The sequence below is a fragment of the Erythrolamprus reginae genome, chromosome 1 (assembly GCF_031021105.1).
Source record: "Erythrolamprus reginae isolate rEryReg1 chromosome 1, rEryReg1.hap1, whole genome shotgun sequence".
In the NCBI taxonomy this organism is placed as follows: Eukaryota; Metazoa; Chordata; class Lepidosauria; order Squamata; family Dipsadidae; genus Erythrolamprus; species Erythrolamprus reginae.
The window spans coordinates 339,083,818-339,109,583 of NC_091950.1; the positions used below are offsets into that span (position 1 = coordinate 339,083,818).

The 25,766-nt window shown below is 39.6% G+C and overlaps 1 protein-coding gene across 1 annotated transcript in view; it reads left to right on the forward strand.

Moving 5' to 3' along the window:
* Nucleotides 1–25,766, forward strand: part of FMN2 (formin 2) — a 624,734-nt gene that overhangs the window by 359,866 nt on the left and 239,102 nt on the right. The window lies entirely within an intron of this gene.

A 25,766-nucleotide genomic window follows, 5' to 3' on the forward strand; every position in this document is an offset into this window, starting at 1 on the left:
TTATGCACATTGAAAAGATTCTTGTGGGCAACATACCCCCCCCCCTCAAAATCCTTTGCAAACCCAGGCAGGCATTCTTTCTAAGATTGAAAAATGGGAGAGGGCAATGGGGAGGAGAGTTGTTACTAACCTGTATGTCATAGAACTGGGCATGGGATGAACAATATCCAAAGGGAATATCTGGGGTGATGAATTAGAATCTTCCTCTGACTAAGTTCTTGTATTTCTAAGAGATCCGGAACATTGTTTGCAGCAGAGGCGGAGTAACGACACGGACACAGAGAGCTGGATTTAAACTGGGTCATTTTTATTAATTAAATTTGCATAATTTATTCATTAAATTAGCATAAATTTAACTAAAACCTAAACAAGGACCCGCAGGGTCAAACAATTACTTCCGGGGCGGAAAATGACGTCAGGAAAACTTCCGGGGCAACTTATGGGCGTAGCTCCATGCTGATCCAGGTGAAGGGCCCTGCCCTCACCTGGATTCCAGCCATGCACCTGCATGTGGGAGGTCTCGCCGTCTAACCCCTGCAAGAGGATAGAAATGGGCAGGACCCAAAGACAGGTTCCCCCCAATTGGTCAGATCGAGCTAAAGGCACCATGACCTTTGGAGAGAACCTGTCAATCATCCCAAAGATGCCCAACGGAGAACACGCTGTTGCTAAACACCACCCAATTTTCCACCCCTAACCTGCCTACCCAAATGACCAAAGGTAAGCCAATTAGACTAATCGGGGGGGCAAAGCCCCCCCCCCTAACCGCCATCCATCACCACAGTGTGGAATAGGCAAAAAACGGTCACAGAAAATACCGAGACCACCAAAAATTCCTATTCGGCCCCCTAAGGGCGACCCACAGTGGCACACTGGAAGATAAGGCAGGCGGGTGGGTGTTCACTGCTCGTCGTCGGGACGAAAAGGAGGCTCCAACCCTGCACAGCCTCTTATATAGGGCTGGCAGGCTCCGCCCCCGACGACATCATCGGCTGAGGCCGATGCCCAAAAAATGGCCGGGATCTCGTGAAATCTCTTGAGATCCTGGCCACAAAATGGCGGCTGCACCGAGGGCCGTGTCTCCCTGTCCCTGCAGCAAATCCGTGCCGGGGATCAATCACCGGCCGCGCAATTTCTAAGAGATCCGGAACATTAAATTTTGAATTTAGATATTCCAAATTTAGATTCCTAAAGTGGTTGCTTTTCCCAGCATAGAGAAGCAACTTTGGGTAAGGGACACAACTTTATCTAGTGACACTTTATTGGCACAAGACGGGTCAATCATTTTAAAAAGCATCACTTTGAACAGCAACTCTGTGGAAAGTCAAGTTCTAAAGTGTAACTATTGAGAAATGAATGGGGACAGCTTTGTACAGATTAGAAGAAGGAGAAGCAGGAAATGCATGTACATTTTTAAACGACATACTACATAAGGTATTCAGGCACCCAGCACCTGTAAGCTGCTCAAAACAATGTTTGTCGAAAAAAGCCAAGTATTTCATATACATATTTTTAAAAGTACGAAAAATGACTTTGTAAAGAGAGAATCCAGAGCAGAGATGTGTCTCTGTTGTTTTACACTGTTTCAACCAATAATCATATCTCATCCCTTCAGTTTGGCAGCTCTGTGTCTTACTTGTGAATAAACATCAGATTGTTTCGGAGAATAACTGCATATTGAGAGATGCATTCATTGGCAACCTTCAGTCTTGAAAGACTATTCTATCATGCTCCGGAAAGAGTTCCTAGAACAGCATCTAGTGTGGCTAAAAAGACCAATCCGATGAGAGATGCAACATCATAATATTTTTCTCCACAACATCATTTACAAATCAATATGCGTATACCTTAAAATATTAAAATAAAATACATAGTTATACATTTTTATCAATCATTCAAAAGCCAATATCTTATTTTGCACTTTCTTCAACAATCATCAGTCTGTCCCACTTTTTCCCCCTTGCACTCCCCTCCCTCTCTCTCTAGCTCCTCCTCCTACCTTCTTAGTCTTTCACTCCTGCTCTACCTCTCTCTCCCCCTTCTCCCCCTTTCTACTTCCTCTTATACCCTCATTACTTTCCCTGAGTGTTTTTTGTTCTGACTCACCTCAGGATTAGCAGACTGATGGTGTATTCTCAAATTTTAAACTAACAACGGCTCTTCCAAAAATTCTTATTATTGTGACATTTACTTACCGTATTTTTGGGAGTATGAGACGCATCTTTCTCCTCCCTAAAAGAGGCTGATAATTTGGGCATGTCTTATACTCTGAATGTAGCTTTTTCCCCCAGCCCTAACTAGCTGCTAATGATCTTCCCAGCTCTTACCTTGCAAGCTCTTTCATTGTTTCTCTTTGCTCAGAATGTTTTCCAAGCCCTAAGTCTTTGCAGGATTTTTTCATTGCTCTAACTTGAGCCAAATAAGTTTCTTTCCAGCCCTAACCAGGTGCTAACAGTGTTCCCAGCTCTTACTGGCTTGCAAGCTCTTACATTGTTACTCTCTGGTAAGAATGTTTTCCAAACCCTGTCTTTTGTAGGTTTTATTTTTCATTCTCTATTTGCTTTGAATGTTTCTTTCCAGCCCTAACCAGGTGCTAACAATGTTCCCAGCTCTTACCAGCTTGCAAGCTCTTTCATTGTTACTCACTGCGAAGAATGTTTTCCAAGCCCTAAGTCTTTGCAGGATTTTTTCATTGATCTAACTTGCACCAAATAAGTTTCTTTCCAGCCCTAATCAGGTGCTGATGGTGTTCCCAGCTCTTACCCACTTGCATGCTCTTTCATTGTTATTCTCTGCAAAGAATGTTTTCCAAACCCTGTCTTTGTAGGGTTTTTTTATTGCTTTACTTGCTCCAAATGTTTCTGTCCTGTCCTCACCAGGTGCTAATGATGCTCTCAGCTCTTACTGACTTACTGGCTATTTCATTATTATGCTGCGAAGAATGTTTTCCAAACCTTAAGTCTTTGCAGGGGTTTTTTTCCATTCCTCTACTATCTCGGAATGTTTCTTTCCAGGTGCTAATGATGCTCCTAGCTCTTACTGGCTTGCAAGCTGTTTCATTGTTACTCTCTCCAAATAAAGGGGATAAAATAAGACGCACCTTAGCTTTGGGGGAGGAAAATAGGGAAAAGAATCTGCTTACCAGGTATTCATCTGGCTAGTGTCTTTAGTCTGATCAGCTTCAGCACTTTATTTTATCCCCTGGTTAGGGCTTTAAAAAAACTTTATTTGGAGAGAGTAACAATGAAAGAGCATGCAAGCCAGTAAGAGCTGGAAACATCATTAGCACCGGGAAAGAAACATTTGAAGCAAGTAAAGCAATGGAAAAAAACCCTGCAAAGACTTAGGGCTTGGAAAACATTCTTCGCAGTGAGTAACAATAAAAGAACATGCAAAGTAAGAGCAGGGAAGATCATTAGCAGCTAGTTAAGGCTGGGAGAGAGTTACATTCATAGTATAAGAGGCACCCAAATTATCAGCCTCTTTTAGGGAGGAAAAGGATGTGTCTTATACTCCGAAAAATATGGTATTCATCAACATAGTCATTGATCTTTATTTCATTTCCAATATTCTTTTCCACTTTGTCGTGTATATCTCAGTGTTTTTATTAGTCATCTTTTCCTCTACTGTTTCTTTCTCTGCTTTTTGTCCCTCTTGTATTTCATTCTTGTCCTCTTCCTTTACTCTGATTCCACAATTTCTTCTCAAATCAAACCAATTCCTCATAATTAATTTCCTCCATGTCTATGAGATTACAATCCTCCAATCCAAAAGTTCAACAAACTTCAGTTATGATAAAAAGTGTGCCTCCACCAAGTTCAAAAGCCTTTCGGTGTATGCCACCAGTCCTTCAAAATCGCTTCTCTCCATTTCTCAAGATCACAAGTTGTCCATTTTAAAAACCATCCATCTGCTAACACAAGCATATTTCCATAGCATTTCCTGATCGTCTGCCCAACAGGTGGAGTTCTCCATTCCGATCTCCCAAACTCTGCCTTTTCCATTTTTTAATTCAGTTCTACTTTCCAAAATATTCTCCTCAAATTATTATCTTCTCAATTTCTCATATCTCTACCAGGTCTTTTAAAGCAAAGCTCCTCACTCCTTAGGCATTAGTTACACTTTTTAAGGTTTTTTACTCCATGGTCTCCATTTGCTACATGGCCACTCCTTAATTTCCGGTCCTCTTTCCCCCCCCCTTTAAATGTTAAAATACTCTTCTAATGTTTTCTTTTGGCAAAGTCACTCACCAGCTTCTGTTTTCTTCACACTCTCCAGCACTTAGCTTTAATATCCTCTTCCCAGTTGACTCCAATCTTTCTAATTTAATCCTGCTGTTTCTGGCTGCCACAGCTGGGATGACACTTAACATAATCTTCCATTCACTGCAGGCCAAGTGGACAAAGCTGGCTGGGGGTGGGGGGTTGCCACCTCCTCCAGCTTATCAGTAAGCGCCTCTTTCCCCCCCACCACCCCTACAGGACCTCCTCACAGTGTGGATATCAGGGGTCCCCAGCAGAGAGCGGGGAACTCCATAGAACTACAAAGTTGGCCGTGCAGCTTCCTCCTGCAACATCACAATATTGAGCATTCCCAACATTGCACCTTTCTGATTTGAGCAGCGCAAAGTAGCTGGGGAATCCCCAGGAGAAAATCAATCAAAGCACAGACTCTGGTTTTATTTGCTGCTGTGCTGATTGTCACTCACTGGACATCTGCTGTGAGGAGCAGACAAAATTTGATGATTACAGCATGCCTGTATTAAAGAGACAGCCCTTTCTTACACCCTACTCCTGAATTCCATGCTCCTAATTAACGACTAAATCTAACTTTTCTTCCAGGACCCTGAAACCCAAATGAACTTTGACCTTTTGTCTAAAATTCTATGCTAATTCTCTGAGGCTTGTACAAGCCGTAACACTCCTAAAAATTGAATGTAGAAAAATTAAAAAACCCATCTCCCAATGTCTGTCATGAAGTAGCCAATTCATTGCATGCTGAAACCAAAGGTTTTAACTCTTGGATAGGCCCACCAGTATCAACAAAGACGCCATGGTTTGACTCCCTCCGTGACTCTTTCTAGGTCCTTAGAAAATTTTTATCTACCATTTCTGAAAAATATGCCCATCTTTCACAGTTTAATTGACTTATAAATGTATTTCAACACTATACATACCATCTCCCTCTCCTTCCCTCCCTCTCTCTCTTGTGCAATTTCATCTAATAATTTCAAAGTCACACTGTGACAAGAATGCTATCTTACACACACACAGTGTGTGTGTGTGTATATACATATATACATACATGTACAGTGTGTGTGTGTGTGTGTGTGTGTGTAGATTGCTCTGAGTTTGGGTTTTACCCCGTGTAATATTTTGAAATATTAATATTAAAATATTACGTGGGGTAAAACCCGAACTCAGAACAATCTACATACATATATCCGTGAAAATCTACAAAAACATACATACATACATACATACATACATACATACATACATACATACAATACATGCATGCATACATGCATATACAGTGTGTGTGTGTGTGTGTGTGTGTGTGTTAATATAATTTTCACCTTTTGGTGAAAGCAAAATGTCTCCATTGTTTACACAATGAAATAAATTAGGGATTGCTTAGTGTTTGATACATAATCAGCTTCTTAGATGTCACTGATAATTGTAGGACAGGCATATAATGTTCACAGGATTTTTGACAGATGGATATAATTATGAATACTTTTTTTTGGTCTGTACCTGGGTATATGTGTATATATAGCTGCACATATGGACACAGAGATGCATAGGCATAGGAAGACAATTAATCCATGGATGGCACAGGTAGATTTAGTTACAATGCAATGGTTCCCTTGGGGAGAACCAATATCCATAAACTCCCAAGCCCCAAATGAGTTAACAGAGAATGTGGCTTAGAAAAAAGTTGCTGTATCTTAGAATAACTTCTGAGGTACAACCTGATGCTAATAAAATTTGGAAGTATTCTACTGTGACATTTATAGTGTCTAAACGCATATCCCTTAATGGCTCAACTCCCCCCCCCCCTTCCCTCTAGGCCTTTCTTGTACTCTGTTAATTATGTAGTGCTGATGGAATATGACTCCCACAGTTAATAAGAGTGCTGGTGGAAAACTCACATTGAGAAGGATGACTTTTCCCTACAAGAGCAGACCAAGAAATCTTAGCATGACTGTTAATGGTATTACGGATCAAAGTGCAGGAATTTGTCACATTATACAGGTATATCCCAGGTATACCTATGGGTATACCAATAGAATTTGTGAATTACTGTTTAACTGAGGAGACTGAAACAGAATTACAAAGGCCATTTTCAAAAGATCAGACCTTTTAATTTTTCATTATTCTTGACTTGACCTTTCCCAAATAACCTACCAAAGGTATTACGCTGCAGTGGCCATCAAATCAAAGATCATCTTTCAGCTGAATTTATACAGGTGGTAAGGTTGACAGCAAGGTGTCTTGAAGGGCTTCTGGAGTGGAAAAATAAAATAACGTCTTGTAGCTCTACTTTTGTTTACCAAAACAGGCTTAGGAACTTCCTTCTCAGGAAGCAGACATCACATTACTACTCTCCTGCCAACATTAATCCATGAACATCTGCAGCCAAAACAATTCATATCTCACTTTTGGGTTCTATAAAAGTTAAGGTCCTGCATTATCATGCTTCATGTTAAAGGTCTAGGGATATCCTCAATCATCCAAGTCATTGTTGCCCCAAAGGGGCTTTTTGAAGATGCAACTAGACTTTTTGGGGGGGTTTTTGAAGACGTTTAGCATCTCATCCAAGAAGCTTCTTTAGCTCTGTCCAACTTGATAGTGGGTAATGAAAGAATTGAATGAATGAATGAATGAATGAATTGAATGAAATGAAATGAATGAAATCCTTCCATTCCCCCACCATCCAGTCAGAGTTGAAGAAGCTTCTTTGATGAGAAGCAAAACAACTTCAGAGTTAAACCAGAAGCAAAACAACTTCAAAGAAAAACCAGAAAGTCCAGTTGTCTTTTGAGGGGAAAAAAAGCACCTTTGGGATGCTTTCTACTATACATGCCAGCACTGAAAGCATGGTAAGAAATTACTGGAGCAAGATCAGCAGATCTGCAGGGACCTATGCAGATTTCTCAGGTTAATTAAGCACTTTGAATTTCTGACTACGCCACAATTCTACCCTTTGATTCAAAAGACAACAATAGATATTATTTCTATGTAATTCCTTTAGAAAGAAGCACAGAACGAAAATTTGTAATAACAGCTTGTCAGGGGGAAAAAAAATATCTGCAAGTATTTGATAAGTTCAACAGCTCAGATTCCAAATCATGAGGGTGGAGGGGGATGGACAGCATTCAGCAAGAAATGTAAAACTTCTTTTTCAGAACATAGCTTTCAAGACATGCAAAGCTTGCAGGAGAGCCAGTTGATAAAAGTACCGTAACTCCATTGGTTCCCTGACTACAACAAGTTCAAACTGATAGGATGGATTTAAGTTAAAGGTAAAGATTCCCTTGAGTGAGGTTCAATTCTAGCGATCAAAAAGGCAGTTCTCATATTTTGATTGACACCATAAAATAATTTGCCATCTTGTTTTTCTAGAGTGCCTTCCCCCCCCCCCCCCAATTTCCCAGACCTGTTCCTGGATGGATTCTCTTTAATTAGTCCGCGGAGAAGGGCAGCATATAAGTCCAATAAATAGATAGATAGATAGATAGATAGATAGATAGATAGATAGATAGATAGATAGATAGATAGATAGATAGATAGATAGATAGATAGATAGATAGTCAATGTGCCCAACCTCGCTTGATTTTGAATCTAGACAAAGTTGCTCAGGTGCTTCCATCTGTTGAGAAAGCCTTTAAAGAACATGAGACCAAATTAATTTCCAAAACATCTCAGCTCAGCAGGTACAGCAAGTACCTGCTTTCTGTATAGAAGCAACTTATGGTGTGGTTCTGCCATATGGAACTACCTCCACTCTCCAATATGCTACAATAAACACCGATACTTAACACTATATTTTTAAATTCTTAGTACACATTGTTAAAACTGCTTCAAGTTTTTTGATAGACAGATAATGTTTAAATGCATAAATTTTAAAAAAACAACCAGAAGAATTAGCCAAACAGCAGTCAGACAATAGCTTACAGGTAGAATTAAATACCCAGGTAGTCCTCAAATTACGACCACAATTGAGCCCAAAATTTATGTTGCTAAGTGAGAAATTTGTTAAGGGAGTTTTGCTCCATCTTACGGCTTTTCTTGGCACAATTATTTAAGTGAAACACTGCAGTTGTTAAGTTGGTAACACAGTTGTTAAGTGAATCTGGCTCCCCGATTGACATTGCTGGACAGAAGGTCACAAAAAGGGATCACATGACCCAGAAACCAGGGGTTAAATGCTCTCGGTTCAGGTATGTCCTCCTGGTCATTGGAGAGCCAGTAGCAAAGGCAGTGTGAGACTTTGCTCACCCACCTGGCGGCGGCTATTTTGGGTTCTTTTACCCTCTTTGCATGCGCAAAGCATTCTCACAGATTTGGCCTTCTCCGGGTCTTGTCAATGAAACAATGTCATCTGGCGGAACCCAGGGGAAGAGCCTTCTCTGTGGTGGCCCCGACCCTCTGGAATCAACTCCCCCTGGAGATTAGGGCTGCCCCATCCTCCTTGCCTTTCGCAAACTCCTTAAAACCCACCTCTGTCATCAGGCATGGGGAAATTGATTCCCCTGGGCTGTTTCCGCTTTATGTATGGTCTGTATGAGATTATGATTTTTTTTTATATTAAGCATTTTAAATTGTTTTAATGTATTGGATTTGTACTGTTTCTTGTTGTGAGCTGCTCCAAGTCTTCGGAGAGGGGCAGCATACAAATCAAATCAAATCAAATCAAAAATCAAATAAATAATAAATAAATAAATAAATTCTGTGCATGTACAGAGGGTAAAAGAAACCAAATGGCAGTGTCTAGTCGGATGGGTGAAGCCTCACAATGCCGTCACTACTGGCTCTCTGCACATGCACAAAGGGTAAAAGAATCGAACTGACGGTGTCTGGGCGCGGGTGGGCAATGTTGACACTACCGGCTCTCCGATGACCAGCAGGCATGCCCGAACTGTGAGCATTTTACCCCTTCTGGCAACACTGAAATAAATATTGAACCAGTTATCAAGTGTCTCAATGTAAAACGGTCATAAGTGTGAAACATAATCATGTCCCCTTTTTCACTGTCATTGTAATTTGAATGGTCATGAAATGAACTGTTATAAGTCAAGGACCATCTGTAAATGCTGAAGAATCCCAGTCTTGTAAATTACAGCTCTCACATTTTCAGTCTTTCAATAATTTAAATCCTTCCGGTGCTTCAATCATTTAGTTTACGATCCAACCATCCCTAAAAGCTAACCCTTGATGCTGAATGATATTAAAATTCTATCAATATTCTATTTTAGAATAGTTGAGTAGTACATTGTGAAAGGCAATCCACTGGATTTTCAAATAGATCATATTTCCTCTGATTTATAAATTTCAAGGGGAAATGAAATTCCTCTCAATTTCACTGAAAACGTGAATGGAGTGAATCATTTCAGCTCAGCTCTATACAGAATACTGAGATTTAATTGTATCAATTAGCCTTTGAAATACATCTGTAAAATTAAGAATCAGTAGAATCTATTCATGTAGTCAATAAAAGTTAATGCCAGCTTAATGGTGCTAAATCAATCAAAGTTACTGAAAGTATAGAGATAAGATAATGAAAAATCCTCACTTTCTTGCCCTTTCAGATTTGAAATGCTAAAATAAAGTACTTCTATAGGAAATATTCCTATGGGATGCTTAGCCAACAAAATCTGTTTTATTTCAGAGCACATATCTTAAACATGAGTCTTTGGTTTTGCACTTTATAAAGCATTGCAGTTTCTCAAATCAATAATTTCCTTAAATCAGGAAACATTAATAAAAGGAAGATTATGGAAGTACTGTATTACTGTGTCTTGTTCTCATACGTTGACAGAATAATTTTCAGATAAAGATTTTTGCAAGAGTCATGTCACAGCAAATAGTCAGAGCAAAAGATATACTTTTTCTGGGCTGTTTCTTGACTTCCAGAAACATTCATTTTATTAATTTATATTTGATCAATGTGTAGTATACATTTACCCGATTCAGCACTTGCTTCAAGATCCAGGTGCTGAATGCAATTTTAGGGCTTACAATGTATTCCCAAACCTTTTTATTTATTCAGCAGGATGGTAAGTTTGGATGCTGTTAATACTTTTTAAGTTCTGTCGAGTTGGCAGGTATAATATAGCTCAAATACATATGAATAGTTTCCCCTCCGAAATGCAGTATTTTTCATGGCTTTTTTTCTGCTTCAAATACTGAAGGCACAAGTCTGTACAGTGATACCTTGTCTTACAAACTTAATTGGTTCCGGGACGAGGTTCTTAAGGTGAAAAGTTTGTAAGACGAAACAATGTTTCCCATAGGAATCAATGGAAAAGTGATTAATGCGTGCAAGCCCAAAACTCACCCCTTTTGCCAGCCGAAGCACCCGTTTTTGCACTGCTGGGATTCCCCTGAGGCTCCCCTCCATGGGAAACCCCACCTCTGGACTTCTGTGTTTTTGTGATGCTGCAGGGGAATCCCAGCATCGCAAAAATGGGCGCTTCACTGGCAATGGAAGTCCGGAGGTGGGGTTTCCCAGCGAAGGGAGCATCAGTGAAATCGCAGCATCACAAAAACACCAAAGTCCTCGAAACCCCATCTCTGGACCTCTTCGTTTTTGCAATGCTGCGATTTCACTTAGGCTCCCCTCACTGGGAAGCACCCCCTCCGGACTTCCGTTGCCAGCAAAGCGCCTGTTTTTGCGCTGCTGGGATTCCCCTGTTGGGATTCCCCTGCAGCAACACAAAAACACGGAAGTCTGGAGGTGGGGTTTCCCATGGAGGGGAGCCTCAGGGGAATCCCAGCAGTGCAAAAACGGGTGCTTTGGCTGGCAACGGAAGTCCGGAGGCGGGGCATCCCAGCAGCGGCGGTGGGTTTGTAAGGTGAAAATAGTTTGTAAGAAGAGGCAAAAAAATCTTAAACCCCGGGTTTGTATCTCGAAAAGTTTGTATGACGAGGCGTTTGTAAGACGAGGTATCACTGTATTTTGCAAATGTAGAGAAATTGATTTTTATCTCCTTCAATGGAACAGTTGAAAATGTTAGCATACTCTGAACCAGTGATTGAACATGGTTAGATAGAACAGCAGAAGGGGGGGAACTTGGTCACAAACACAGCTACCTAGTCAGCAGCTCATTACCAAAGAGGGAGGACTGACCAAAAGGAATGAGTTCCTAATCTGAATGCAGTACATCTAATCCAGGTTGCTTTCCACAGTGAGAATATGAAATACAGTGGTACCTCTACCTAAGGAGTTTTCTAGATAAGAACCCGGTGTTCAAGATTTTTTTTGCCTCTTCTCGAGAACCATTTTTCACTTACAAACCCGAGCCTCCGAAACTGTAACCGGAAAAGGCAGGGAGAAGCCTCTGTGGGGCCTGTCTAGGAGTCTCCTGGGAGGAAACAGGGCTGGAAAATGTGGGGAGAAGCCTCTGTGGGGCCTCTCTAGGAGTCTCCTGGGAGGAAACAGGGTTGGAAAAAGCGGGGATAATAATAATAATAATAATAAGAATAATAATAATAATAATAATAATAATAATAATTTATTAGATTTGTATGCTGCCCCTCTCCGTAGACTCAGAGAAGCATCCATAGGGCCTCTCTAGGAATCTCCTGGGAGGAAACAGGGCCGGAAAAGGCAGGGAGAAGCCTCTGTGGGGCCTCTCTAGGAATCTCCTGGGAGGAAACAGGGTCTCCACCCTCCCTGTGGTTTCCCCAGTCGCACACATTATTTGCTTTTACATTGATTCCTATGGGAAAATTGCTTCTTCTTACGAACTTTTCTACTTAAGAACCTGGTCATGGAACAAATTAAGTTCGTAAGTAGAGGTACCACTGTATACTGTATATAATGAACAATGTTCCTTCAGTCCTTCTATTTTAAAATTTATTTCCCAAACTCTTGGCCAAGACATATATAATTTGAATGATCCCCTTAAGACTGGAGCTAGATTTGTTAAAAATTGGGTTATTGACTACTCTTAGTTTGTTTTAATCCACACCTTCAGCTCTTTTGATCTTTATTCTTGCTGTTTCTCTCTTATTAGCTAGAAAAGTGTTTCCCAACCTTGGCAACTTGAAGATATTTGGACTTCAACTCCCAGAATTCCCCAGCTAGTGGATGCTGGCTGGGGAATTCTGGGAGTTGAAGTCCAGATATCTTCAAGTTGTCAAGGTTGGGAAACACTGAGCTAGAACACACTTTTTCTTCCATGTCTCTATTCAAAGGGAGCTGCAACCAAAACCAATTGCATCATACACATCTTCATATTTATAGCTATGCCGATGGGTCATTTTTTCTACTTTCAGAAATTAGGTGTTGAAGTAAAATCCTCCAATATGATGAGCAACGTAGTTTTGTTGCATGGAAGGCAAATGGCAGAATGGCAATGCTGAAAATAGGCTATCAAAATATAAAGGTAAGGGTAAGAGCAGAGAGCACTTAATGGAGACAGAATGATGTCCTGCACATGCCTATGTAGAATGTGCAATCATAATATTTCAGGATTTGCTTAAAGTGCATAAATTGCCCTTTGAATATTTGCAGAAAAAGGAATGTTTTCCGATCAACAGAAGCACAGTTTGCAAACCTATAGCATTGCTTTTCAACCTTGGCAATTTTAAGATGTGCGGACTTCAATTCCCAGAATTCCCAGACAGCACGGGTTACCAAGATTGAGAAACACTGCTATAGCATGTGCTAATAGCAACTATTTCCAAGTGTGCATTTTATACATTGTAAAACCAGTTCTGAGGAACTCAACCTGAATAACATATCCTAGTTAATAAACAAAGGATTAAGTTATGCAAGTCTCAATGCCCTTCTTCAATCAAATTTCCAATAAGCATATGTAGAAATGCTGCTAAAATCTATTAGATTATATCATATTTATATAATGTGAATAAATGTTTTAAAAACATGTTTCATGGAGAAACAGCCCATGTAACCTATTTTGTGCCCTCAGGGATACCCATCTGGTACTCAAATGCAGTATCACATACTCCACTTCACTTATTCTACTTAAAACATCTGTGTGTATCAGATTAAATAATGACAAAACTGTAAATAATGTGATTGAAATTGTATGAATATTTTTCAAGTCTTCAGGAGAGTTGACGTTTTAACTTATTTGTGTTGCAATCTCTTCCTTTTTTTTGAAATTTTGTATACCTTGTTAAATATTGTGCCACTGTAACTTATTTTTGTTGCCATATACTGACACATGCTCATTTCTATATGAAGTGTATTGATTATTAATTGCTTCAGAGGCAGCAATAAACATTATTACGATGTATCGGTTTTCATTAAAATCCTTATTTAGAAAAAACATCTTAAACTTGGAAGACAATCTGACTGGCTGAGGATTTGTTTTGTTTGTTTTTTACCCAGCACCAGCGATTCTGGTTAAGATCTAGCTAATGCCTTCCAAAAGCAATTAAGCACGCATATAAAACCCTATAATACCTACAAGGCAATAATTTATTTATTTTGTTTATTTATTTATTAGATTTGTATGCTGCCCCTCTCTGTAGATAATGTAGTTTCCAGGTCATGTACAAATTAACCAATCACACAAAGACTGACTTTCTTAACCATAGTTTATTGACTGAGACATAATAGTTCAACTGGAACATTGTGCTGGACCATAGAACTTTGTTTACAAAACAAAATGGCTAAGGTTCACACAGCTGGCTAATGCTGCTCCTACATGTATAAACCTAGACATTACAATTATATGACTTTGTCCTTCAACACCTTGTCTCAAGGTACAACCATCCAGAGATACACCATTTCCTGTTCAGTTGCAAAACCATCAATTTTACTTTATAATCAGAAAAGTGTTGAAAAATTTATTCCCATGATTGAATGTAAATTGCTGGATTAGGATGTCTATTTTTTTTGGTTTTTACAATAAGAAGTCATAGCCCCTTCACTAACCTCTTTGATTCTATCTTTCAACCTTTTCTAATGTCTTCTCCTTCTGTGTCCTTCAGTATTACCAAACATATTTTTTCTATTCCAACATTTACCCAAAGAAGGTCTTCTGCTCCAACCTCCTACTTAGTCAGGAAACCCTATACCAGTGATGGCGAACCTATGGCATGGGTGCCACAGGTGGCATGCAGAGCCATATCTGCTGCCCTAGGCCAGCTCCAACATGCATGTATGTGCTGACCAGCTGATTTTTGGCTTGCACAGAAGCTCTGGGATGGTGTTTTTGGCTTCTAGAGAGCCTCTGGGGAGATGGGGGAGGGCATTTTACCCTTTCCTGGCTCCAGGGAAGCTTTTAGAGCCTGGGGAGGATGAAACATGAGTCTACTGGGCCCACCAGAAGTTGGGAAACAGGCCGTTTCTGGCCTCCAGAGTGCCTCTGGAAGGTTGGGGGAAGCTGTTTTCGCCCTCCCCAGGCATTGAATTATGGGTGTGGGCACTCACACATGCACGATAGCATGCGCACCACACTTTTGGCAAGGAAAAATAGGTTCAGACGAATGGTTATCCAATCTCTTTTTAAAAACTTCCAGTGTTGGAGCATTTACAACTTCTGGAGGCAAGTTGTTCCATTGATTAATTGTTCTAACTGTCAGGAAACCTTTCCAACTAGTTTCCACCCATTGCTTCATGTTCAACTCTCGGATGCTTTGGAAATAGCTTGACTCTCTCTTCTTTGTGACAACCCCTGGGTTATTGGAACACTGCTTTCATGTCACCCCTAGTCGTTCTTTGATTGTTCTTATATTCTTGCATTAGCTGATATTCATTGTAACTATTTCCCAATGCATATCTCAAATTTACATATTTTATTTATTTATTTTATCTTGATTAGATTTATTTTATTTAGTTTGTCTTTCCTCCAAGAACTGAAGATGATTACCTATCATTTTATCTCCACAATAGAAATTCTAAGAGGTAGGTTGAGTGACTAATTCCAAGTCACTCAGAGTATTTACCCTGGGTAGACTAAACAGTAAACTAATGTCTCCTCATTTCTAGTCCATCGCCTTAAGTCACCTTAACTAATTGAAACTAATTGAAAGACTTTTTCGTTCAATACACATTTCATATTGTATATTACCTATGGTTTGAAATTTCTGCTTGTAGCTGTGACAAAAATACCCTCATTAGAATATTTCCCTTATAAACAAAATCAATCAACATATGCTTACAATATTAATTCAATATTGATCAAGGGAACAACATACAGCAGATTTTCCTCATTCTCAAGATGTGTTCAACTATAACTGTCAGAGTCTCCAGTCAACTGATAGAATCAGGCTTAATTGTTCTACTGGTAACTCACATAACACAGTGACTGTGAGAAGGATCTTAGAGTTTTAGTGGACAATCAGTTATACATGAGCCAGCAGTGTGCAGCAGCAGCCAAAAAAGTCAATGCAATCCTAAATTGCATTAACAGAGGGATTATTATTATTATTTTATTATTATTATTTATTAGATTTGTATGCCGCTCCTCTCCGAGGACTCAGGGCAGCTCACAACAACATAAACAGTGTACAAATACAATTTTAAAATACAATTTAAAACCCTTATAATAAAATAATATAATCACACAACCAATCAAACCATACACCAGCCTTGACAATTGGGGTGTGTGTTAGTTTCCCCATGCCTGGCTGCAAAGATGAGTTTTTAATAACTTACGAAAGGCGAGGAGGGTGGGGGCAGTCCTAATCTCTGGGGGGAGTTGGTTCCAGAGGGCCGGGGCTGCCACAGAGAAGGCTCTCTCCCTGGGTCCCGCCAGATGACATTGTTTAGTCGACAGGACCTAGAGAAGGCCAACTCTGTGGGACCTAATCGGCCACTGTGATTCGTGCGGCAGAAGGCGGTCTTTGAGGTATTCTGGTCCGATGCCATGTAGGGCTTTGTAGGTCATAACTAACACTTTGAATTGTGACTGGAAATTGATCGGCAGCCATTGCAGGCCATGGAGTGTTATTGAGACATGGGCATATCTGGGGAGGCCCACGATTGCTCTCGCGGCTTCATTCTGCACAATACAATCAAGATCAAACTAATGTCACCTTATAAAGCCCTAGTAAGACCACACCTAGAGTACTGCACCAGTTTTGGTCACCACACTATAAAAAAATGTTGAAACTCTAGAAAAAGTCCAAAGGAAAGCAGCCAGGATTATTTGGAACTGGAGACTAAAACATATGAAGAATTGTTATAGTGACTGAGCATATCTAGTGAAGAGAAAAACCAGGGGAAACATGATAGCAGTGTTCCAATTTCTGAGCAGTTGCCACAGTGAGGAAGGGGTCAAGCTATTTTCCAAGGCACTTGAAGGCTAGACAAGGAATAATGATGGAAATTGACCAAAGAGAGATTCCAACTAGAAATAAGGAGAAATTTTCACACAGTGAAAACAATGACCAGATTATCTCCGGGACCGCCTTCTGCTGCACGAATCCTAGCGACCAGTTAGGTCCCACAGAGTGGGCCTTCTCTGTGGTGGCCCCGGCCCTCTGGAATAATTCCCTCCAGAGATTAGAATTGCCCATACCCTCCTCGCCTTTCGTAAGCTTCTTAAAACCCACCTTTGCCGTCAGGCATGGGGGAACTGAGATACTCTTTCCCCCTAGGCCTTTACAATATATGCATGGTATGTTTGTATGTATGTTTGGTTTTATAATAAGGGGTTTTTAGTTGTTTTAATATTGGATTGTTACATGCTGTTTTTTATCACTGTTGTTAGCCACCCCGAGTCTACGGAGAGGGGCGGCATACAAATCCAATTAATAATAATAATAATAATAATAATAATAATAATAATAATAAAAAACCACTGGAACAGCTTGCCCTGGGAAGCTGTGGGAGCTTCATCCCTGGAGGCTTTTGGGAAGAGATTGGACTGCCATTTGTCAGAAATGGCTTTTTATTCAAATGATAAATTAACCAAGAATTATCTTTGAATGCCTGACTCTGATCTTCCAGTTCCAATATTTGAAATTCTGGTGGCTGTTTCCCATTTTATGGTAGGATAGTATCACTTCCATTGTCTAGGCCCAAAACATAATGCCTCATGTGCTTGAAACCCTGTGCAATTTACTATGGAGGACTATTGAAGGCATTATTTGTATTCTTATACCTCTGATTCTATAAGAGCAATATGCTAGACCCCATGGCACATTCTACAGTGGGCCTAAAACCATTTTCAGATTAAGTCTATAGAATTAATCTAGACTAACTATGAATGATAATAATAATAATAATAATAATAATAATAATAATAATAATAATTTATTAGATTTGTATGCCGCCCTCTCCGAAGACCCGGGGTGGCTCACAACAATAATAAAAGCAATGTTACAGTGGAACAAATATAATATTAAAAGAGAAAAAACATATAAAACCCCATTATTTAAAACCAAACAACACATACATACCAAACATAAAATATAAAAGCCTGGGGGGGTGTCTCAGTTCCCCCATGCCTGGCGATATAGGTGGGTCTTGAATAATTTACGAAAGACAAGGAGGGTGGGGGCAATTCTAATCTCCGGGGGGAGTTGATTCCAGAGGGTTGGGGCTGCCACAGAGAAGGCTCTTCCCCTGGGGCCCGCCAAACAACATTGTTTAGTCGACAGGACCTGGAGAAGGCCAACTCTGCGGGACCTTATCAGTCGCTGGGATTTGTGCGGTAGCAGGCAGTTCTGGAGGTACTCTGGTCCAATGCCATGTAGGGCTTTAAAGGTCATAACCAACACTTTGAATTGTGACTGGAAACTGATTGGCAGCCAGTGCAGGCCACAGAGTGTTGTAGAAACGTGGGCAAATCTGGGAAGACCCACGATAGCTCTTGCGGCCACATTCTGCACGATCTGAAGTTTCCAAACACTTTTCAAAGGTAGCCCCATATAGAGAGCGTTGCAGTAATCGAAGCTCGAGGTGATAAGGGCATGAGCGAATATCAAAGGAATATCAGGGTATGTTGACAACCCTCATGGTTTAAGAAATAATTAAATCACAAATGGGGAGAAAAGCCATGTGCATATTAGAATTCAATTTTTTTTAAATAACATTAAGGTAAGTGCTGGACACCTGTGTTTTTCAAGCTTGGCAACTTGAAGCTCTGTCAATTTCAATTCCCCAAATCTGGTTGACCTCATCCCATTCTTAAGAGGTCTATAATAGGAGTGCATAAGCGCACAAGCTTGCCTACCTTCCCTGTCCTAATGTCCCCATATATTCGTAATCATCTCATGTACTCATAACTATGCTTATACATCATACATATTCACACTCATGTTTATGCTTTGTGATCATATATACACATAAAACATTGCAGTAGACTCTTATTCGGAAGGATTTAATTCTTAAATCCTTTATTCATGCTGTACAGTAATAGACCATGGGCACTAGATGTCAGTATGAGAACATGAGAGGTTTCCAATCAACTTCGCTTTGGGCAATGTTATCTGAGTTCCAAGATGAACATTCAAAGGCATCAAAGAGCAGAGAAACTTGTTTTAACTTTAGCCACTAGGTGGTGGCACATCTACACATTATATTTTACATTGAAATCTACAGCATTTCTAGATATAGTATGTCAAAATCTCAGAAGCAAACCTTTTATCATAATGATCTCAGATCCCCATTTATATCTACAGTACATGGAAACCCCCTCCATTTCTTTCCAAAAAGGCACATTATTATTATAATAAATTATTATACAGCATATCATGAGAACGTGACAGAAAAGAAGTGAACAGCTACACATAATTCACATAATTAAATACAAAATTGTTTATAATTTATAATTAAATAAATAATACATTTATAATTTATTTATAATACATTTATAATTTATAATTAAATAAATAATACATTTACAGTATTGTCAAAACAATTCTTTATCAAGGGAATTGCTTTTTTTAAAAAAACCTCAGACTTTTTAAACTAATGGTGCTTTTTCTTTTCTTTTTTAAGAAAGAGACTGTCGAGGTTCCAGGTAACATCCAAATTTAAATCAGAATCCAAGTCAAGGTATTCCTCAAAGTTCCAATTTATTTCCGGAGCCATCCTGGCACCTACATTGGGGAACCCGAATCTGAGCTTCCCACTCAATTGAAAGTTCTCATGCCTTGTTCCCCACCCACAAACTTGTCACATTGCCCACTTAAGTTGTGCCACCGCGGCAATTCCTCCTTCCACTTCCACCCAGCTGGTGGACATATGATGGCCTTGAACTTCTTGAAAGAATGTTTTGTGGCTGCATCTGCTCCCTCATGAAATCACCCCTCCCAGGTTCCCATAAACATTAGGCCTTATACAGATTGTGTGGCAAACCGTTGATTTATCATCAACTTCTGACATAGACCTTCCTTCCTTCCCTCCCTCCTTTCTTCCCTCCCTCCCTCCTTCTTTCCTACCCCTCTCTCTTTCTTCCCTCTCCCCTCCCTCCCTCTTTCTTTCTTTCTTTCTTTCTTTCTTTCCTTCCTTCCTTCCTTCTTTCTTTCTTTCTTTCTTTCTTTCTTTCTTTGTAACTTGTCAAAGTTTCTATGTAACTATTTCAAGATAAACTCTTACTAATGCATAATATAATTTTATTTATAGCTCCCTCCCCATCACGCCTGTTTTTCTGGTGTGATTCACTTGGTTTAACAATATTATTTTTCAATGACAATATTACTTATCCTGGTTTAACAAGAAATGAAGAACTATAGAGAGAATACAATACTTTAGAGCAGTGTTTCCCAACCTTGGCAACTTGAAGATATTTGGACTTCAACTCCCAGAATTCCCCAGCCAGCATTTGCTGGCTGGGGAATTCTGGGAGTTGAAGTCCAAATATCTTCAAGTTGCCAAGATTGGGAAACACTGCTTTAGAGAGTTTTACACAGAGAATAAGATTAATCGACTTTTTCCACTCTAAGAAGAGTTGCAAATGCCTTCCTCCACGGTCGTACAGTATCTAAAAATTTGGATCGTCAAGATGTCGGAGCCTACAGCTTTGCTCAACTAATGGTGATGATCATAAATATTGCTGGAGCCATTTTTATGGCCTATTTGCTACTTACTTACTGTTTTTTACAATGTACAGTGTTCCCTCGATTTTCGCGGGTTCGAACTTCGCGGAAAGTCTATACCACGGTTTTTCAAAAATATTAATAAAAAAATACTTTGCGTAAAAAAACCATACCATGGTTTTTCCCACCCGATGACATCATATGTCATCGTCAAACTTTTTGTCTGCCTTTAATAAATATTTTTTTTAATAAACATTAATAAATAAACATGGTGAGTAATAATCTGAATGGTTGCTAAGGAAATGGAAAATTGCAATTTAGGGGTTTAATGTGTTAAGGGAAGGCTTGTGATACTGTTCATAACCAAAAATAGTGTATTTACTTCCGCATCTCTACTTCGCGGAAATTCAACTTTCGCGGGTGGTCTCGGAACGCATCCCCCGCAGAAAGTGAGGGAACACTGTAATACTATTCAGTGTTTTTTGATATTTTTCCTATTCAATAATATTTAATAAAATAGAGCTTACTATAACAACCACCATGTTCTATCAATATTACAGCACCACATATGCATTGCAGCTGGTCATGATGTTCTGCATAATATTAAAAGTAGTACATTTGCTTTCTTCTTCCTCTTCCCAATCCCCCTTCTCTTCTTCTTCTTCTTTTTTTGGCTGTATATTTGAAGCCTGAAGACAGGATTTTCTAATTTTACTGATCTGTAAGACACTCTGGGAAACTTTCCAGTTACAAAGTGGGATGGAAACACTTTGGGTTGAATTAATATAGATATGAACTAGGCTGAATTGCAATTTTAGCAGAGAACTGTAGCATTATTTATTTCTTCTTGTATTCCAGGACCAGTTTGAATGTTAATGTTGGTCTTGTGACACTTACACATCATTATCTAGGTTAATTAGGGGTCATTTATGGGTTCTTTATGTTTCCAATTTGATGAAAGCAATTGTGACTTTTGTCTCCAAGCTTTGTTGTGCATACGATGTCATGATACACATCCAAAGAAGTGTGCCTTACAGAATGTCATTGTATTGGCACATTATTATTTTCAGCAATCCATTAGAATACTCTTTATATGTAGAGGGTGTATTTAGCCATAAAAGCAAGTTGGGTGACCTTGGGCCAGTCACTCTCCTTCAACCCTGATGGCTGTTGCTGTGAGGAAAATAGAAGGAAAGTGTATTGGATATGTACATTACCTTGAGTTACAGTGATATCTTGTCTTACAAACTTATTTGGTTCCAAAACAAGGTTCGTAAGTTGAAAAGTTCGTAAGACGAAACAATGTTTCCCATAGGAATCAATGGAAAAGCAATTAATGTGTGCAAGCCCAAAATTCACCCCTTTTGCCAGCCGAAGTGCCCATTTTCATGCTGGTGGGATTCCCCTGAGGCTCCCGTCCATGGGAAACCCCACCTCCAGATTTTGCGATGCTGCAGGGGAATCCCAGCAGGGGAATTCCTTCAGCACAAAAACGGGTGCTTCAGCTGGCAATGGAAGTCCGGAGGTGGGGTTTCCCAGCAAGGAAAGCCTTAGCAAAATCGCAGCATCGCAAATGGTGCGATTTCGCTGATGCTTCCCTCACTGGGAAACCCCATCTCTGGACTTCCGTTGCCAGCTGAAGCGCCCGTTTTCATGCTGGTGGGATTCCCCTGAGGCTCCCCTCCATGGTAAACCCCACCTCTGGATTTTGTGATAGGTGGGGTTTCCCATGGAGGGGAGCCTCAGGGGAATCCCACCAGCGTGAAAATGGGTGCTTCGGCTGGCAACGGAAAACTGGAGGCGGGGCATCCCAGTGGTGGCGGCGGGTTCGTAAGATGAAAATAGTTTGGAAGAAGAGGCAAAAAAATCTTAAACCCCAGGTTCGTATCTCGAAAAGTTCATATGACGAGGGGTTCATAAGATGAGGTATTTATGAACATAATAAAGGTCGAAATCAAATAAATAAAATAAAATAAATACTTTTCTGTGTGCATATTTTGGCATTGAAGCTCATTGGATGATTATTTTTCAAAGCACCTGAAGGCCAAACAAAGAATAATGGATAGAAACTGAACAAAGGGAGATTCAATCTGAAAATAAGGAGAAATTTTCTGACAGTAAGAGCAATCAATCAATGGAACAGCTTGCCTATGGAAATTGTGGGAATTTTATTACTGGAAGCTTTCAAGAAGAGATTGGACTGTCATTTGTCAGAAATGGTGTAGGGTCTCCTACTTGGCCATGGGGGTTGGACTAGATGACCTACAAGGTCCCTTCCAAATCTGTTAACCTGCCAGAGATAAATTTCAATATTGCTGTTTTGGAGATAAAATGGACAGCCTTCCTCACACTACGCAAACTGTCATGAGCTCTTAGTGAAAAGGTAAAGTTTCAGTCTAAATAATAATTGTAACAATGAGAAGAAGATCTAGCGATGACTAAATGCAGACAAAAAAAAAAGAGGCAGCAGTGCTTTTTTTTTTGGGGTTGCAGAAGAACTAGCTTTAAAAATAAATGCATACAAAGCCAGAATTGAAAAGACAGCAATAGAGAGCAAATGCTGCCTCTGCAAAGAAGCTGGCAAAGCAAAGGCATGAGACAGTAGCAAAAATGGTATACTGGAATATTTGCAAAAAATTCAATTTGCCTGAAAGCAAGAAAAGGTGGGACCACAAACTGAAGTAGTAAAAAAATGAGGAAGTTCTCTGGGACTTTAGAATTCAAATGAACTTTTGCTGCACAACATCCCAGACTTAATAATGATTGTCTAGACTCCTTTCAGTCTGGTTTCAGCACTGGTCACAGCATGGAAACCGCTTTGGTTGCGCTGATGGATGATCTCTGGCGAGCCCAGGATTCCTCTATCCTGGAGCTCCTTGACCTCTCAGCGGCCTTCGATACCATCGACCACTGGAGAGTTTTTAATTAAGGTTTTATAGCTCAGATTTTATATTTGACTTATTTTTATTGTCTTTGTATTTTATACTATTGTAAGCCGCCCTGAGTCCTTCAGGATTGGGCAACATAGAAGTCAAATAAATGAATGAATGAATGAATGAATGAATGAACGAACGAACGAACGAACGAACGAACGAACGAACGAACAAACAAACAAACAAACAAACAAACAAACAAACCAATAAACTATCAATAAGAAAGAAAAAAAATCTGGGTAAATGAATGTTGCAATACCTGCAGACAGAGGTACAAATAGAAGTAGCATAGCTGTGAGAATAGAAAGCAAAGATAGTATAGATAGCAATAGGTGTCTTAGATGCAGTCCCAGAAAAGGAAGAAGAGGGAGTCAACCTGTTCTCCAAAACACCTGAGGGTAGAACAAGAAGCAATAGGTGGAAACTAAACAAGAAGAGATGGCACTTAGAACTAAGAAGAAATTTCCTGACAGAACAATAATCCATGGAACAGCTTGCCTCCAGAAGTTATGAATGCTCCAACACTGGAAGTTTTTAAAAATATGTTGGATAACATAGCTAGAGGTATAACAAGCAGGAAGAGGAAGATTATGATCCCGCTGTATAGAGCGCTGGTGAGACCACATTTGGAATACTGTGTTCAGTTCTGGAGACCTCGCCTACAAAAAGATATTGACAAAATTGAATGGGTCCAAAGATGGGCTACAAGAATGGTGGAAGGTCTTAAGCATAAAACGTATCAGGAAAAACTTAATGACCTCAATCTGTATAGTCTGGAGGACAGAAGGAAAAGGGGGGACATGATTGAAACATTTAAATATGTTAAAGGGATAAATAAGGTCCAGGGGGGAAGTGTTTTTAATAGGAAAGTGAACACAAGAACAAGGGGACACAATCTGAAGTTAGTTGGGGAAAAGATCAAAAGCAACATGAGAAAATATTATTTTACTGAAAGAGTAGTAGATCCTTGGAACAAACTTCCAGCAGACATGGTTGATAAATCCACAGTAACTGAATTTAAACATGCCTGGGATAAACATATATCCATCCTAAGATAAAATACAGAAAATAGTATAAGGGCAGACTAGATGGATCATGAGGTCTTTTTCTGCCGTCAGTCTTCTATGTTTCTATAACCATTTGTCTGAAGTAGTATAGGATTTCCTGCCTAAGCAGGGGGTTGGGCTAGAAGACTTACGATGTTCCTTCCAACTCTGTTATTATTAAAATCTGGAGCACCACTTGAATGCCATCATCATTGACAAATTTGCCAGTAAACAATTGCAAAAGCCAGATTTATTTCTAACAGCTTACAGCTTATGCCAATGCCACCATCAAAAAACAACATCCACCCATCCCAGGTCCTTGGACAAGGCGGACAAAAATGTCAAATCCAATCTAAATATCTGGCTGACTACATGACCAACTACAATAATATAGGCACACTAGTTACAATAGTTACCAGTATTTAAAACAAATAGGCAAGCAGTTTTCAATGGGATTCAGATGAGCTTCCAGAAATGCAGCTGGAAAATTTAAAAATCCAAGCATATGTTTCATTTGGCTTCAGTAAAGTGCATGTTCTTTGTTCACAGACTTTCTTTGCAAATCTGTTATGATGGTTTCCTGACTCTGCACCAAGTACTGGATGCTTCTGAACCACCATGACCACTTAGCAAATTCAAGCTGGCAGGTTCAGCTGGATGCTACCTATTTCATCTCTGCCACACGGCAACATTTAAGACGGAATCTGGTGCAACAAATTCCAAGGTGCAACATTTTAATACGGAAAAAATCAATACAGAAAAAGAGGACCATAAACTACCAGAATACTTGTAAATGTAAGTTCATAGTTCATGAAGAAAAACAATTCTTGCTTTTTTTAAAAAATAATCATGGCTGATGTATAAAACAAAAAGTATTTACCTTTTTGTTTATTTTGTGTTAATATGGTCATCGATGGATCTGTTATGATCTTTGGGATACAGGCAGAATAAACCTTGTTCTTTGCATGTTGCTTTTGAATAATAGACACACAAGGTAAAATTAGGCTTTTACAACTATTCTAAACAGGGTGCATCTCATAAAAGAGATAGAAAATAAAGGCAGAACCTTATTAAATGTATAGGGGTATACATATACATGTGTGTGTGTGTATAAATAATGTGTGAGGGGAAGAATTATCCTCATGGAAACAAAGATTGACATCCTTTTGAATATTAGCATATTGCTTGGATGAGGCATGTGTTCTCAGGGGGGCCTTGGTTTAGGGTATCATCCATGCTTTCTTATTCATCCCTTTCTCACAGATGGTACATGTCTCCTAAGAGACCAAGTACAGATGTGCAACTGCAACCACTTAGCTCTTTCAGAAATAACCACCCCTTTCTATCTGGCCTAGTATTAAAAAGCCCTATTCCTAGCATTAGTATCAAAGGCCCTTAGTATTCAGCTGGGATTGGGGAAGGAACATTCTTCTAGGGCTGACTCAGCCTCCCACAAGGATAGCAGCCTGATCAAACCCTAAGGAACTGAAAGAGGATTGATTGCACTTTTTAATTTTATTTATTTTGTCATATTTGGTAATATGCATAGCTATAACACTGTTTATATACACGAGATGGATACTAATTCGAGTAAA